Source organism: Oreochromis aureus, linkage group 9 (assembly GCF_013358895.1).
Source record: "Oreochromis aureus strain Israel breed Guangdong linkage group 9, ZZ_aureus, whole genome shotgun sequence".
Taxonomy (NCBI): Eukaryota; Metazoa; Chordata; class Actinopteri; order Cichliformes; family Cichlidae; genus Oreochromis; species Oreochromis aureus.
In genome coordinates this window covers 32,489,440-32,507,467 of record NC_052950.1, presented here as the reverse complement: position 1 = coordinate 32,507,467, position 18,028 = coordinate 32,489,440, and positions in this window count along the sequence as shown.

The window sequence follows — 18,028 nt, the reverse complement described above, 5'->3', positions numbered from 1 at the left end:
CAGCCGGTCCACTAATTTTAATGAGGTGTTTTTTTTTTTTTGTTAAACCTGGCAGTGATATAGATTTCAACAGCGTCATACTCCTGTTGCATATGGGATCACCCACATCTGTATTGGGTCACAAAGTGGAGTTAGGGCAGACAAGCCTGGAAATAATTTATAAACTTTTTACATCCAGCAAACAGTTAAAAATGCTTTAATTTATTAGAAGAAGGATATTTGTAGATCTCTCCAAATTTCAGATTTCACTACACCAAAATATAGTGAAAAAGTTTAATACTATACACCACAAAAATATCTTAAGACCATTTATGACCAACATCTTAAAAACCCATTTATACATGATAATATTGCATAATTTTATTGTAGTGAGATATGAATGGAATAAGCTGCACACAATAAAAAAAGTGACATCATTTGAAACATCATATGCACAGAGTGAAACAGGTGACAGTTTAAACGTATGTGAATTAGCTAAAAAATATTAAAGTTTAAATTATTAAAAGTTTGATAATCCCAACTGTAACCAAAAGAAGATTAGCAGAAGGAACAGAGCGAGAACACATGGCAGCAAAAGTTACTGTCATTACAATTATGAATGAGAGGCTATTAAAACACAATCACCTGAGTTTATAAGAACAGACTTCAGCTTCATTATTTCTCGTTATATTTACATACCAAGGGAATTCAACTTAAATATATTTTTACTTTGCGTGCTGAATTAAAAAAAATAATAATTTGGATTTTATTGTGTTTTTGTCCAAGTTAGGTTTGTTTACCCTACAGAGTAAAAATATTTTTCCTTTCACAAAATAGTTAAAAAAAAGCAATAAATAAATCCATACATGCTTACATGAGCATGTAAATAAATACATAAATAAATTAATGAAATATTTAAACAAACAGCTGTTTTGTTAAACCACTGAAAAACTCAACGATTCATGAAAGAAAAACTTCCTTCCACAGTAAAATATTTGACCACACTGCCACCTGCTGGACTGAAGATAAAATACACCTAATGAAACAGAATTAAAGTAGGTAAGAGAAAGAAAACTCAAAAAATAAAACAGCAACAACACATGGATAGAAAAAAAAGATTAAATAATTTTACAAAACATGATGTAAATTTCATTTTCAAATTTTAAAAAATGGAAAAAGATCTTTCTATTTCAGTAAAATTTAATCGTTCTGTGTCATACCTCAAAGAACATAAAATATAGATTACTGTAAAATATTGCACATGACTACCAAATGAATACTGTTAACAGATCAGCTTTTATTTTCTATTTTGCTGTTGTTGTTTCTATTTTAGTCTTCTTTGCATGAATTAATTCAAGCCCACTATAACCACAGTTTGAAGTCTTCATTTGACTAAAGCTAGTCAACAGTTACAATATTAACTCAGAGCTGCAGCTTTTAAGTGTAAGTCAGGGGCGATTCTAGGATCAGAGCTTTGGGGCTGCTGAGCACCCAGAGAGCTGCCCAGCCAGGCAAGATAAACTTTACACGTCACGATGAGACTTCTTCCCCGTCTCTGTCAGTCCCTGCATCCTTAAATGTCTCCAGTTGTCCCGAGTTCCCTCTGACTGTCTCCTTGGTGCATTTAAACCCCTGTTCCTCCCTGTCCTCGTCTCTGTTGTCTTCATCTCCGCTATCAGTCATCATAATTTTACCATCTCTGTGCAAATCTGCAAATTTCTTTCTTAAATCATATGATTCTTAAATTCAACAAGTCTCTCTGTGCCTGAGTCCTTGTCTCAAAACATGACATCACTGTTTTGTACATTTTAACACAATTTAATCCCCACATTTGAGAAAGAAAAACAAAACACTTTTTTTGAAAAGTCTGTAACAAAACCATCAAATCTGATAAAGGTTATTTAAATGCTGCAAAAGAAGAATGGATTGGAATAAAAAAAAAAACCATATCCTAACCTTAATTACTGGGGGAAAATGATGAATGATGCTCAGAGTGAGTAAGAAGTAAACTGAGTGCATTTGGACAGAGATTCACTTTTAATGTGTATGTATAATATAATACAGATACATAAAAAACACTCCCAAAACAGAATAAATTATTACAAATAAAAATCTTTACTGCAGATACTAATTTAACTAATTTAATAATACTAATTTTGTGTTGTAAGATTTATGAGTTTCATGCTTTCATAGTGGTACTTGGGAGAGCTTGACATTTTTATCAGGTTGTACACACTGTAAAAAGTTTGAGAAACACTAATAAGTGTATGTGTGCTTTTGGAAAACATTTAAAGCTGCTGTACAGAATCTTTGAAACAAGCCAGCTTAAAACACTTTTAGAATATAAACAGAGCACTCTGCTTCTCTTTACAGCTCCTCACTCCACCAGGGCTGTTTGGCACTTTCTGATACTGTACCGCGGCAGTCATACAGACAACTGGACAGTCCAAAAGTTGACCTACCTATTACTGGCTGAGGTTTTAGTAGATTTGTGGCTGAACCACATAAAAATATATCATTAATTTTAATCTCCCCAATCAATGATAATGTTATGTTGGAATGTTGTTAAAGAGGGGCAAAAATGTTTCAACCCAGTTTGTTTTGCAGATTCTGTATAGCAGCTTTAATATAGGGAGGACAAAACTTCCAGACTGTGTGAGTAAAATCAGGTTTTTTCTCTTTGTCAGTTTAACAGTTTCTGTTTTGCCTGTCACTGTTCCCTGTCTGTTTTCTTACCTGGTTCTTCCTGACCTTGTACTTTCTCCTCACGTTCCCTCTTTCCTCTCTCCCTCTTTGGACTGACAATCATACACAAATAGATTGTATTCAATTAGATGAAAAATTACATTAATATGAAAAAATACTTTTAAGATCACTAACAAAAAGTCCTCTCTCAGTGTACTTTCAACCAAAAGGCAAATAACCAAACCACATCTACATCTAATAAAAGATATGAATATTGAAACACTGATCCAACATTATCCTTTATTGATGGATCATTTGATTTTACACTTTTACCTGAATGTGGCTCCTGTTTTTGAAAAAACTTCCTCATATCCATTATGAACCTGGCTGTCTCTCTGTACACACACACACAACAGTTGTTATAAGGTTAATGGGCATTCAGTCAGTTAGCTAGTTAGTATCCATTTCAAACAGGACAGTGGTAACAACAGTAGGCTACGGACAATTTTAAGTTTTAGATTTTAAATAGGCTGTATACATTTCAATGGGAGCAACAGGACGGCCAAATGTCGCTGAATTTACTACAGAGCAGGACGGATTGTAGGATAGCAAACATCATCGGAAAACACGTTTTCAACACTGCAGGTTACCTGGTGTAATGTTTTTCAGCTAAAAAGAAACATGTTATGACTCCTACCTAACTATATAAAGAGTAACTGAAGGTTAAATGCAGCTAATATGTCCTGTTTTAAGCCAGGCACTTACACCTCCGCTCCGCTGGGTCTGCTGCCGCTCTGGCAGCAACGGCGCTAGAGCCAGAGTAGGGGAGAGCCGAGCTGGAACAAACCATTTTGGGAGGGGGGGGTGTTATCTATACTTTTGTTGTTAAAATGTTATGTCTCAACCAAGTACTGTATGCTTTTTATATTTTTAGCAGTGTGTCACACAGACAGCAAATATTGTCCAAAAAAAGTAAGAAATCTTTGGGGGTGCTTTGATTCATTTTTGGGGGTGCTGAGCACCCCCAAAAATGGGCTAAAATCGCCCCTGGTGTAAGTTCAACGAATTTTCACTAAATATGAAGAGAAACTCATAAATTAAAAAAGTATAACCTGAATGCTCACGATTTTGTCTTATATTCTTCTGTATTTTTATTTCATGTGCTATTAATTCATATTTTACTCCATACCATTTATTTCAAGGTTTATAAATGATTCCTTGTTTCCTGTGATGGTGCTGGTGTAGCATTTGTATCTGCCTTCATCCTGAACATCCGCCCACATCAGCTGGAGTGAAGCATTTCCTCTGGAGATCTGGTTGTTGAACAGTGAAGTCCTGCCTCTGAGATGCTTGTCCTGAAGCGCGGGCTGGTCTTGGTTGTGGTAGAATGAGTGGACACGAATGTTTCCTGCAGTTTCCTGCAGCCAGTGGATGACTATGTCAGTGTCACTTTGGAAAGTGCGTGGTAAGATGCATTTTTCCGTAAATACACAGGATACTTCAGTATCTGAAACATCAGATAATGAAAAACAAAAGCTCAGTTTAGGAAAAGCAGCTCTGTAACCCACATTAGCTCCTGAGGCAACAAAACAAAGACACCAGCAAAAGTGTTTGTCATCACATCACATGACATAACAACTGCAAACTTTGTTAGCACCTGGTTACAACTCAGCTCAACACAAAGTAAACATGACACTCAAGCTCACTATGCTAGATCAGGAAAAATGAGTGGCATCTGAATGACTGGGCGAGAAGCAAACAACATTTTTGCTCACACACACACACACACACACACACACACACACACACACACACACACACGCACAGGGGCGGATCTAGAAGGGTGGCATGAGGTGGCAACCGCCACCCTAAAATGATCCCTTGCCACCCCAAGTGCCACCCCAGTTTTGCATATGACAGTGTTGTTTATTAAAATAAGATAGCATTAACAGTTTGAGCGTAGTTACAGTCAACAGTGAATATAAATGCTCAAACTGAATATATTGCATAGTGTCCCCCCCCCTCCACCATTAACAAATGGTTCAGCCCATAGCAGGACCGGCTTTTTTCTTGTTTTCAGTAGCAAGCGGTGCCTATGATTGTGCCAGAGCACATTTTGAACAACACCATGGGAATTTCGGATTTTACACAGGTGGTTGGATGTTACACTCTGGAAATGGAAGGAAGGTGAGTGGTATTAACCCTCTGTGGTCCAAGGACACGCTGCACCTCCAAATCACATGACTGTTTTAAGCTGACATAGCAACAAGCTGCAGCCACGCAGAGTCTCTATTTCAGCCCATATTGAAAGTTCGGAGTTCAAAGTTTTTAAATTTTAATTACAGGCCAGTAAATCCAGAGTTATGATAATATATATAAGCCACGCTTTTTACTAAATACTGTCGTCACGTTTTTGTGTGTGTGGGTTTTAAGCGTTTTCTAAGGAAAGCGCGAAAACAGTAAAGAAAGAAAAAAAGCCACCTCTTTCCTATCGGTGGAAAAATGCACCATGTGGACTAATTAAAAAAAAAAGTCAACACGTGGGATTTGGTTGTTTAGGAAGAGGGGAGAGTTTTGGGAGTGACGGTAACGGCAGCGAGACAGAGCGAGCGAGTGAGTGAGAGAGAGAGAGAGAGAGAGTTTTTAGATGTGGGAGATTTGTGACGTTTAGTGTGGAGTGTATACTTAGTGTGTTGTGTTGTCTTGTGTAGTTGTTCTGTTGTGTAGTCGTTTTGTTTTGTGTGTCAGTGAGGGCACTAATGAATGTCACTAAGGCACATTTGCAGTGTAAACACTGTCACTAAGTAGAAAACCAGCGGAGTGATACACCTGCTGTTGTCAGGCCTGCAGGTTTGTCCCTGTGCTGTTCTCCTCTGTCTTTTGGTGGACAAACTTTTTTTTTACTGGCACACATCATTTGTGGGGCATCTTATTGCAGCACCTGATTGTTTTCTCATTTTAGTTTTAGTAATATTTTTAAATGGTTGTACAAAATGAAAAAAAAAACGGCAGGTGTATTGGCTGCATTTTTAGATAAATAGTTGTATATGTTTACAAAAGTACATTTTATATTTGCATTTCAAGTTATAAAAATTTACTCAACATGTCTGTGGGTTTTTTTTACAGTAAAAAAATACTACTAGGATTTTAAGTTCTTTGTGTGATTTCAGATCAGTAGTACTAATGCAGTATGTCAATGAAAAAAAACAACTAAATTCAGTTGAGCTGAAAAGATACCAAACAAGGCAAGGGGAAAAAAATCAAATGAAACAATTTGAGGGTGAAATACAAACGTAAACTCAAAAGGAGTCAAAAATGGCCGGTTGTATTTCAGACCTCAGTGGGTTAATCCAACAAATCATGAAAAATTAGGTTTAAATTTTTGTTCATGACAGCGCAGATTTCTGACATTTTGTGTAATTTAAGCTGTAACTATGTGATTGTTTTCTAACAAAAAACTGAAACTTAAGTTAGACTTGTGTTTGTAAATGAACCGCCACATGTTGTGTAGCTTTCTGGATTTCATACTTATTGGGCTACATATTTATTTATTATACAGGCTATACAGTACATAAAATAGAAACTCACGTGTTTTATGTGGGCTACAGACAATAATTAAGTTAGAGACTATATTTATATGAAAAACGTGTGTACTTACTGCATTTGAATCATTTTAACCATATGTAACCACCTGCATATGTGTTTGGGGGGAAAAAAAGGCTTTGATTTTGCCACCCCATTTGATTTCTTTGCCACCCTCATGCCACCCTAAGAAAATTTCTCTAGATCCGCCCCTGCACACGCACACCTACGCTAGACACAATCTAAGTTCTACAGTGGCTTCATTTTTGTAAGATAACAGCAATAGCACTCTTTTAGTTGCCTGAAACATACCAGAATACGACAGCTGTTTATTCTGTTGATAGTTTTTAACTATAACACTTTATAATTAATCAGTTACATTTCAGTTGTTAGTATTAAAATTTGTCACAGCATCATGGCAACAACAGCTGGAGTGTTAACATCTTATTTACCTCCCTGGAAACAGTCATCATCCACAAAAACACCACAGTCACAAAAAACACAACAAAGTTGACGCCCATCATGTTTCTAATTCATGGGACCAAAACACCAAAAAAGAAAAGAGATTTGAGAAAAGATACGTTTCCTGGTGCTGAAGTTAATCTTAGCTGTATCTAGACGAACAATCTTTGTTTTATGCTTCAGTCCACCAGGGGGCGCTGTTGGGAAAATAACTACATTTAATAATAATAATAATGCATTGGATTTATATAGCGCTTTTCAAGGCACCCAAAGCGCTTTACAATGACATTATTCATTCACGCTCACATTCATACACTGGTGGAGGTAAGCTACAGTTGTAGCCACAGCTGCCCTGGGGCAGACTGACAGAAGCGAGGCTGCCATATCGCGCCATCGGCCCCTCTGGCCAACACCAGTAGGCGGTAGGGTAAAGTGTCTTGCCCAAGGACACAACAACCAGGACAGAGAGGCCGGGGATCGAACCGCCGACCTTCCGGTTTCAGGTGCCCTTCCCAACCCCCTGAGCCACGGTCATTTGACTTAATCGACTGAGTCACTGTCATTTGCTTGCTTGCATGGTTACTTGCTTATGCAATTCTGTTGTGGGAAAAGAAAGTGACTGGACTTCTTTAATTTCCTTGGAGACATTTCACCTCTCATCTGATAAGCTTCCTCAGTTCTAAAACCAAATGGTGGAGAGTCCCAGGTATTTAATCACTGGCATCCTCAAAGAGTGACCTTTGACCTTTAGCTGCACATGTTCTGTACAGCTGAGTCTTGTCCGTGGCTCTTCAATGTTGTGCCGTGCATTTATGAAGTGGCTTTTTGGTCTCTCCAATGTAGAAGTCTGAGCACTCCTAGCTGCACTGCACAGCATATGATACATTGTTTAGCTTCTTTTTGGGAGTTTTGTCCTTAGGATGAATTTGTTTTGTTTGAGTGTATGGCTTGGTGTGAAGTGTTTGGGATCTCGTGCTTTGAGAAAATTCTCTTGAGTTAAACCTGCTACATAACGAATCACAGAGTTGTTCTGTTTGTCATTTTGTCTGGTCTTTTTCCCGTGCATCTTCACTGATTTGATGAAGGCTCAGTTGGAATAATCACATCTTTTAAGAGCTTTCTTTACATGGATGTGTTCCTGTTCTTTCCCTTCTGGCTTAGAGGCAACGTTTTCTACCTGGTGTTGCAGGTTAGATCTATGCTGAGTGTGTTGAGGAGGATGGAAGCCTCAATATTAAAGTTTACCAGAAGCCGCACACACATATCAGTAACTAATCTTTGACTTGCACCACCCTCTGGAGCACAAACTTGGGGTAATCAGGACACTGCACCACCAGGTAGAAAACGCTCCCTCCAATAACTGAGACTGAAGAAGCCTCTTGGATGAGAGGAGAAACATCTTCATGGAACTAAAAGATGTCCAGTTGCTTTCTTTTCAAGCTCCTTAGACTACCAAGACCTGTTTGACTGAGAACCTGCACAGACTTCTTTAGATCTACTGCTTACTGACAGTATGCCAAACCAAAGCCTCTCCTCCAGTGTTATTCTGTTTTTCTTCCTCTTTATGGTTGGTTCTTGTGAAACACTGGTACTTGAGCAAGAAATAAAACAACATACTGTGTTTCACATGCTGAAATTTGATTTCTTTTTTTTTTTAATTGCTAAGCAAAATGTGATTATAAGCAAACAATTCAATTCAGTTTTATTTATACAGCATCAAATCACAACAACAGTCACCTCAAGGCGTTTATATTGTGAGGGGGACCCTACAATAACATAGAAAGCACTGAGCATACTTTTAAGGCTCATGTATTCTAACATGCATTATACAAAAAGTGACACTGTATTAATCTAAAAATACTTTTTTAATGATCAGGTATTTCACATAGTGGTGGAAGAAGTGCTGAGGTTCATTATTTAAATAAAAGAAGCAAAACATAAAAACACTGTTGTATCAATACAAGCATTAACTAAAAGAACATGTATTTAGCACCAAAAAATACTTAAAGCACTCGATTTAAAATAGTTCATTATGCAGAATAGCCTTGATGTTGCCACCCAGTGGCTTAAGACTTCTGAAGCCTGAATCTTCATCCCCCAATGCAAAGATTCAGTAGCTTTTTATCTCATTTTGTTTTCGTTTCTTATCCAAGAGTTTTTATTGGACAGAATCAGGGAGATGTTGATTGTCAACGTGTTTAAATACTGTTTCAAGATTAGTGTGAAAATGGTAAATGGCCTGTATTTCTATAGCACTTTTACTAGTCCCTAAGGACCCCAAAGCGCTTTACATATGCAGTCATTCACCCATTCACACACTGATGATGGCAAGCTACGTTGTAGCCACAGCCACCCTGGGGTGCACTGACAGAGGCGAGGCTGCCGGACACTGGCGCCACCAGGCCCTCTGACCACCACCAGTAGGCAACGGGTGAAGTGTCTTGCCCAAGGACCCAACGACCGACACTGTCCAAGCCGGGGCTAGAACCGGCAACCTTCCGATTACAAGGCGAACTCCCAACTCTTGAGCCACGATCGCCCCTTCAATGTCTGGATAAAGTTGAAAAGTTTTAGATTAAACTACTCCCAGATCATGGCTGCTTCTGCAAAATCCCTTCTGCAGATGAGTTAGAGAAATCATACTTCAAAAATCAGTTTTTACCCCATCAGCCTTTTTGGGGTATTATCGTCACCCCACCGGGCGAGGAGAAGGCGGGTGGGCGATGTGGACACCAAAGTTAGTGAATGCGATAACTCGAGAACAAAGTGACGAAAGACTTTCAAATTGATGTGTTGTGCACTAAAAGTGGTTATAAAACTTAAATTTTCTGAAATTTTGGAAATAAATCTCTAAAGAGTATACAGATTTGATTTTGTTTGATTTCTGGACAGATTTCCAGTTAATTATTGTAGTTTCAGTTCAGTTTTGTAGTTCACCAGTTCCAGGAGGTCAGAGTTCAGACTTGTGATGTCATCAGTAAGCAAAGAAAAAAAAACAGTGTGTGAAAGGTGGGAGCATTGTTTTACTGATGATGTGCTATGTTGCCTATAACCTCCAAACCTGAATCGAGGAGAATAAAGTTGCCAAAAGGAGAATGGAGTCATGTCTCTCTGAGGGTGCAACAGATGCACCAGGTGCACCTCGAACAAACCACGGAAAAGTTTGAATCTCAGAGCGCGACATCTCGAAAAAGAGGTAACCAAGGATTTTGAAATTGATACCATCAGTGTATCTACTAGGAAGCTGAGGGGGAGCACTGGTCACCAACAGTATTTTAGTATTTAATATTCTCTGTTTTTGTGCATAAATACAGTGTAGTAATAAATATTAGTACATTATATCTCTTCAGAAGGAAAAAACTAAAACCTGGAAGCAGCCATCACATTTTTGATGGTTACACCTGCATGTAGCACTGTGTGAGACGCTCTCTTGTATTGCAACACAAAGTTTAACCATGAAAATGTGGAGCATAATCTGAGAGCAGGCATTACTGTTACACTACACACTGTAGTTATAAAGAAATGCTATCAGTGTTGTATTGATCGTTTTAAATATTTTTGATGTTTCTCTGAAATTAAATTTTGACTTGTTTTCTTAAGCCATTATATCAATTTCTTTTCACTGAGGTATTTTAAATACATTTACAACATTTGGACATTATTTAAGAAAAATATTTTAGTTTTACTTTCAACATTTAACATTTAACTCTTTTAAATTATTAGTATCATCCTGTTTTTTCCCTTTGTTGTGGTCCCAACAGTCCTAAACAGTTGTTGGCTGGTCGGGTTCTGTTTGGTTTCTTTTTCTCAGAGTTGAACTGTCTTCACTGAGTTCTTGCAATTCAGCATCTCTGTTAAATGACAGGAAGAAAAAGAATATTTGATATAAAGGTCAGTCAAACAAACCAGCTCTTTGATTTCCTCACATATTCATATCACGTTTTATGCTTCCATATGATGGATGTTGATGAATTCTACTTCCAGCACATCTGCAGTTCATTTTAATCTTTGACCCAAATAAGCAGAAAATTTAATTTCACTCATTTCATTTTTACAAATATAACATATCAACTTTAGAACACGATCAGAGCAAAGAGAAGTTAGCTCCTCTGTAATGTTTAGGATACTTACACATTATTAACAGACTTTGACCTTCTGTGGTTTTCTTGTTGACCTGAGAAACATTTTGCATTCATAAGACATCGTCCATAAAAGAATAAACACAATGCACAATTCAGCAGTGCAGGCATGTCAGTAGTAATATACTTGTTTGTTTTGTGTGCGTGAATGTTAAGTACACAGGCATGTGGATGAGCACATGCTCAATCCTCCAGACCTGGCATCTTTGCTCATTCACGTGACCATATGTCCCTTTTTGTTTGATGTGAGGTTTCAGTTGGGTTTAATTGTTGTATATATTTGTTAAGTTGAAATTGTTAAATGTTGTCATTGTTTTACTTAAATTTGTAAGCCTTGGTCCTCCCCAGCCTGTTGAATGGTGAGGGGAGGGCTATAGTGTTTAACTGCAGACATCCTAGGTAAGGTAAAGTAACTTTATTTATACCCACAGGTAAATTTGCTTTACAGAAAAATGATAGCATAGCATTTGTCATGCCTTCAAAAACAAAAAGCATGTGAAGATTCTCTGTCCTTATTTAGTGAGGATGTTTTACTTCCTGCTCTTTATGTCCTCACCTGTGCTTGTGTATAGTGAGACTGTTAAAAAAGGGTTGAGCCATATACAGGGTGAGGGGAGATGTGATCAGCAGGAAGTCACACAAAAACACCCACATCCACACACGCTCACTCACATGCACATACATGCATACACACACACTCAGTGCCTTAGTTTTATGACGCACCACAGGGGGGTTTACAATGGGTGTTTGTGAAACTGTGTCAGGGAATAAAAGGTTGCAGGGGGTGCTGGTTCTTTGGAGTGGTCTGACACCGAGGGCAGAGGTGCTACCGAGCGGGCTCCCCTTACTAGCAAGTAAAAACCGGTTAAGCTGTTCGTCTTGCTTTCTTCATGCGTGATAAGTCTCTGAACTAGCAGGCCTGCTGAAGCGCAGACCCAACACTATTATTTTATTTTGTCAATTTATTTATTTTTTGTATTTCTTGTTAATTAAAATAAACAAACAAAAAGCTGAGCGATCTCTCTCCAGGGCTCCCTCGGTCTGTCACAAGGCCTCCTCCCGGTGGGACATGCCCTGAACAATGCCCTGGTGAAACTCCACATCCTATCTCTAAGGGAGAGGCCAGCCACCCTTTGGAGGAAGCTCATTTCTGCTGCTTGTATCCATGATCTCATTCTTCTGGTCACTACCTAAAGCTTGTGACCATAGGTGAGGTTAGAGATGCAGATTGACCTGTAAAATCAAGAGCTTCACTTTTCCACTGAGCTCTCCCTACATCCACATCACTGCAGCACCGATCCATCAATCGATCACCCGCTCCACTCACTCCTGAACAACACCCTGAGATACTTAAACTCCTCCACTTGTGCAGCAACTCATCCCTGACCAAGAGTAGGCACTGCATCCTTTTATGGCTGAGGACAAAGTCAACAGCGCTCATCCTGCATTATACACACTGCAGGTGGAGAACCTGCTTTCCCCTCCAGAATCACTTAGCAGTTTGCAGAGTCACTTCAAGACAGTCTGAAAGTCTTTTTCAGGTGCCAGGAGGTGCAGACAACCAACTATGTGAACATGATAACTCAACAACAAGGTGACAAAGGATTTTCTAATTGATAGCTTTGCACTTTGGAATTTGGCAGCCTTCACACACTTTATGCATGTTTTATTTCTCAATGGGACAGTATAAAGCAGCACCACCATTTCAGTCTTTTGACAAAATGACACTCAAATCTTTTTCCTAATTTGAATTCAGTGAATGTTCATAATAATACTAAACCCTTCTGCATTTAGATTGCTCTAAGTGCATTCATTTTCAGGCCAGGGAACAATTTGACAGCAGAAGTGTTAAAAGATGTCTCACAGCTATTGTTACAGCATTAAGGTGGAACATTTTTGTAACCTTCTAAAAGATGACTTGGTGATTATGTGCTCAGGAACTTCCACTTCAGCGCTCAGCAGAGGGGGAGGAGGACAACTGTTAGGACTACAGCTGCGTGACTACAGTGAAGCAAGCTTGCTTATCATGGTCAAGACAGAAACTTCCTGAGTTGACATTTGTGAAATTTCCTGTTGTGAGATATAACACATCAGCCCTAAAGTGAATTTGAAAACGGAACTACGTAAACTGTGACAAAATAACTTTTTATTTACCACCATGCATTTCCAAATACCAGTGTCCGTAATGTTGTGGCATTTTTTCATGAGAGAATGAGCTGTTTTAACAAATGAGACATAAGCAGTACACTACAATGCCTCTACTGTAAAAGTGTACGGACATGAGCAGCGGCACAACACTCCGAACTACTGTGCACCTTTGTATGTTGTTTGTGTTTTTTCTGCCTTTTCGTTCCATCTTCCTGCAACGTACTGATCACTTTCAGTCATCAGGAACTGATAGAAGTTTGTATATAGTCCACTTCATTGTGTATATTTCTCCTGTTTTTTATTTATTCCTGTTGTCTTACTCTTTATATTTTATTCCTGCACAGTTGGCGTGGAGCACCCATAATTTCCACCGATAAGGACCAGTACAGTCGTGGCCAAAAGTTTTGAAATTGACACAAATATTAATTTTCAAAAAGTTTGCTGCTAAACTGCTTTTAGATCTTTGTTGTCAGTTGTTTCTGTGATGAACTGAAATATAATTACAAGCACTTCATATGTTTCAAAGGCTTTTATCGACAATTACATGACATTTATGCAAAGAGTCAGTATTTGCAGTGTTGGCCCTTCTTTTTCAGGACCTCTGCAATTCAACAGGGCATGCTCTCAATCACCTTCTGGGTCAAATCCTGACTGATAGCAACCCAATCTGTCATAATCACTTCTTGGAGTTTGTCAGAATTAGTGGGGTTTTGTTTGTCCACCCGCCTCTTGAGGATTGACCACAAATTATCAATGGGATTAAGATCTGAGGAGTTTCCAGGCCATGGACCCAAAATTTCAACGTTTTGGTCTCCAAGCCACTTAGTCATCACTTTTGCCTTATGGCACGGTGCTCCATCGTGCTGGAAAATGCATTGTTCTTCACCAAACTGTTGTTGGATTGTTGGAAGAAGTTGCTGTTGGAGGCTGTTTTGGTACCATTCTTTATTCATGGCTGTGTTTTGGGGCAAAATTGTGAGTGAGCCCACTCCCTTGGATGAGAAGCAACCCCACACATGAATGGTCTCAGGATGCTTTACTGTTGGCATGACACAGGACTGATGGTAGCGCTCACCTTTTCTTCTCCAGACAAGACTTTTTCCAGATGCCCCAAACAATCAGAAACAGCCTTCATCTGAGAATATGACTTTGCCCCAGTCCTCAGCAGTCCATTCACCATACTTTCTGTAGAAGATCAATCTGCCCCTGATGGGTTTTTGAAGAGAAGGGGCTTCTTTGCTGCCCTTCTTGACACCAGGCCATCTTCCAAAAGTCTTCGCCTCACTGTGCGTGCAGATGTGCTCACACCTGCCTGCTGCCATTCCTGAGCACGCTCTGCACTGGTGACACTTCGATCCCGCAGCTGAATCCTCTTTAGGAGACGATCCTGGCGCTTGCTGGACTTTCTTGGATGCCCTGAAGCCTTCTTATCGAGAATTGAACCTCTTTCCTTGAAGTTCTTGATGATCCTATAAATTGTTGATTTAGGTGCAATCTTAGTAGCCACAATATTCTTGCCTGTGAAGCCATTTTTATGCAACGCAGTGATGGCTGCACACGTTTCTTTGCAGGTTAACAATGGAAGAACAATGATTTCAAGCATCACCCTCCATTTAACATGTCAGGTCTGTCATTACAATCAGCCTGACATGATGATCTCCAGCCTTGTGCTCGTCAACATTCTCACCTGAGTTAACAAGACAATTACTGAAATTATCTCAGCAGATCCTTTAATGACAGCAATGAAATGCAGTGGTAAGGGTTTTTTTGGGATTAAGTTAACTTTCATGGCAAAGAAGGACGATGCAATTCATCTGATCACTCTTCATAACATTCTGGAGTGCATGCAAATTGCTATTATAAAAACTTAAGGAGCAACTTTTCAAATTTCCAATATTTATGTAATTCTCAAAACATTTGGCCATGACTGTATAATGAAAATATAGGGCTATTCTATTCTATCCGGGTATTAACTTCAGGTCTCTCTGCTGGCTGGAACCACTGGTTCCATGTGGGGGCTTTATTTTTGTTTTTATAAGTATGTTTATCGATATTTTTGATAAAAACCCCCAACAAAAAACAAAACAGACAGCACAACAGTGAGGGCAAAAACTCACAAATAAGACAAAAGATTCCACTGCAGCCAAGTTTACACCGATCACACATTGGACTTAAAGAAGGAAAATTAGCAATTTAGTTTTTGACTAATGAAGTCTATGCCTTGCATTTATAGAATAAGAATTGATCCCACACAAACTCCTCTCCCACACATCATCTCCAATTTGCAAACCAAGCTCCTCCCATGCCGTCCTCAAAAAATCAGATTTAAAATTCAAATACTCTGAAAAAGCGTTCACAAAACTAGAAACCAACTCTTTAGAATTGGGGGAACTCAGGAGCGTAAAAATTGGCCCTTCTTCCGGAAGAGATGGAAAGCTTGGGACACTCTGATTAACATAGTTTCTTATCTGTAAATAATGAGGGTTTATGCTTATTTTTTCTTCATAGAATCATAGACTCATACTCATAAATGCCAAAAAATAAAGTTAATTAAATCATCACATTAAACAAAGAGGGCCATGTGGTCACATGAACAAGAGAAAGTGCTAGGTCAAAGGGGAACAAGCAACTGCACATGCACGCCACAAACAAGTACAGTATATTAATACTAATGTCCTTTTACCTCTTTTCTTTTTACAGAGCAATACCAAACCAGCTACTGCTGCTCCAACCAGAACCACTGCAAACATCCATCCTATGGCACTTTCAGTATTGGTTGAGTTCCCTTAAAGGTGAGAGACTAATTAAATTTTTCTGGATTTCCTAATATGTTTTTGATGTATTTGTTTTTGCAAGTTACACATGTAATAACAGGTGATAACAGCTTTTTCTCATATAAGTTACTAATTTCTAATTAATCTTACCTTGATTTAGCTTCACAAAGATATTAGTCGTTATTGTCTCAGAAGCATCACTGAGATCACACGTGTATGTTCCCTCCTGATCAGCAGATAAGTCCTGCAGTGTGAGGCTGCCTGACTCTGACACACCTCTCACATGCTGCTTCCACCTCTCTGACACTGTGTAGTTAGTATCAGACCCAGTCTTTGTCAGGATGATCTGACTGTGGTTGAATCTCCAAAGGAGTTTTCTCAGAGAAGTGTTTGAGGACGAGCAGGGAAGCGTTGTTTCAGCGTAGCTACTGATAACTGAAGCTGAAATAACACAGAAGCAAATACACATTTTTAAGGAGTAAAACCCACTGAAATAAAGTGTCTTAAGACACCTAAACTCCAAACATTAATGGAATTCTAGCATGGTGTTTAAGTTTATATATATATATCTATATCTCTATATAGATATATATATATATAAAAAAAAAAAAAAACACCCAGCACGCCCCTGCGGGCGGTTTATCCTTCAAGCTCGGGTCCTCTACCAGAGGCCTGGGAGCTTGAGGGTCCCATGCAAGTAGTATCTTAGCTGTTCCCAGGACTGCGCTCTTCTGGACAGAGATCTCCGATGTTGTTCCCGGGATCTGCTGGAGCCACTCGCCTAGCTTGGGAGTCACCGCACCTAGTGCTCCGATTACCACGGGACCACCGTCACCTTCACCCTCCACATCCTCTCGAGCTCTTCTCTGAGCCCTTGGTATTTCTCCAGCTTCTGTTTCCTTCTTCCTGATATTGCTGTCATTCGAACCGCTACATCGATCACTACAGCCGTCTTCTTCTGTTTGTCTACCACCACTATGTCCGGTTGGTTAGCCACCACCATTTTGTCCGTCTGCATCTGGAAGTCCCACAGGATCTTAGCTCGGTCATTCTCCACCACCCTTGGGGGCATCTCCCATTTTGACCTCGGGACTTCCAGGTTATACTCGGCACAGATGTTCCTGTACACTATGCCGGCCACTTGGTTATGGCGCTCCATGTATGCCTTGCCTGCTAGCATTTTGCACCCTGCTGTTATGTGCTGGATTGTCTCTGGGGCATCTTTACACAGCCTGCACCTGGGGTCTTGCCTGGTGTGATAGACCCCAGCCTCTATGGATCTTGTACTCAGAGCTTGTTCTTGTGCTGCCATGATTAGTGCCTCTGTGCTGTCTTTCAGTCCAGCTTTGTCCAGCCACTGGTAGGATTTCTGTATATCAGCCACCTCCTCTATCTGCCGGGTGGTACATACCGTGCAGGGCCTGTCCTTCCATGATGGTTCCTCGCCTTCCTCCTCTTTCTTGGGTTTCTGCTGCCTGAGGTATTCACTGAGCACGCTGTCAGTTGGGGCCATCTTCGTGATGTATTCGTGGATGTTTCTTGTCTCATCCTGGACTGTGGTGCTGACACTCACCAGTCCCGGCCCCTTCCTTCCGCTTAGCGTACAACCTCAGGGTGCTAGACTTGGGGTGAAACCCTCCATGCATGGTAAGGAGCTTTCTTGTCTTGATGTCAGTGGCTTCTATCTCCTCCTTTGGCCAGCCTATTACCCCAGCAGGGTACCTGATCACGGGCAGGGCGTGGGTGTTGATGGCCCGGATCTTGTTCTTACCGTTCAGCTGACTCCTCAGGACTTGCCTGACCCTCTGCAGGTACTTGGTGGTTGCAGCTTTCCTAGCGACCTCTTCATCGTTCCCATTCGCCTGTGGGATCCCCAGGTACTTGTAACTGTCCTCTATGTCTGCAATGTTGCCTTCTGGTAGTTCAATCCCCTCAGTTCTGACTACCTTCCCTCTCTTTGTTACCATCCGACTACACTTTTCCAGCCCGAATGACATTCCAATGTCATTGCTGTATAACCTGGTAGTGTGTATCAGTGAATCGATGTCTCGCTCACTCTTGGCATACAGCTTGATGTCATCCATGTACAGGAGGTGGCTGACAACCGCTCCGTTCCGTGAGTCGGTATCCGTAGCCAGTCTTGTTAATGATCTCACTGAGGGGTTCAGGCCTATGCAGAACAGCAGTGGGGACAGAGCATCTCCTTGGTAGATCCCGCACTTGATGGTGACTTGTGCTATGGGCTTGGGTTGGCCTCTA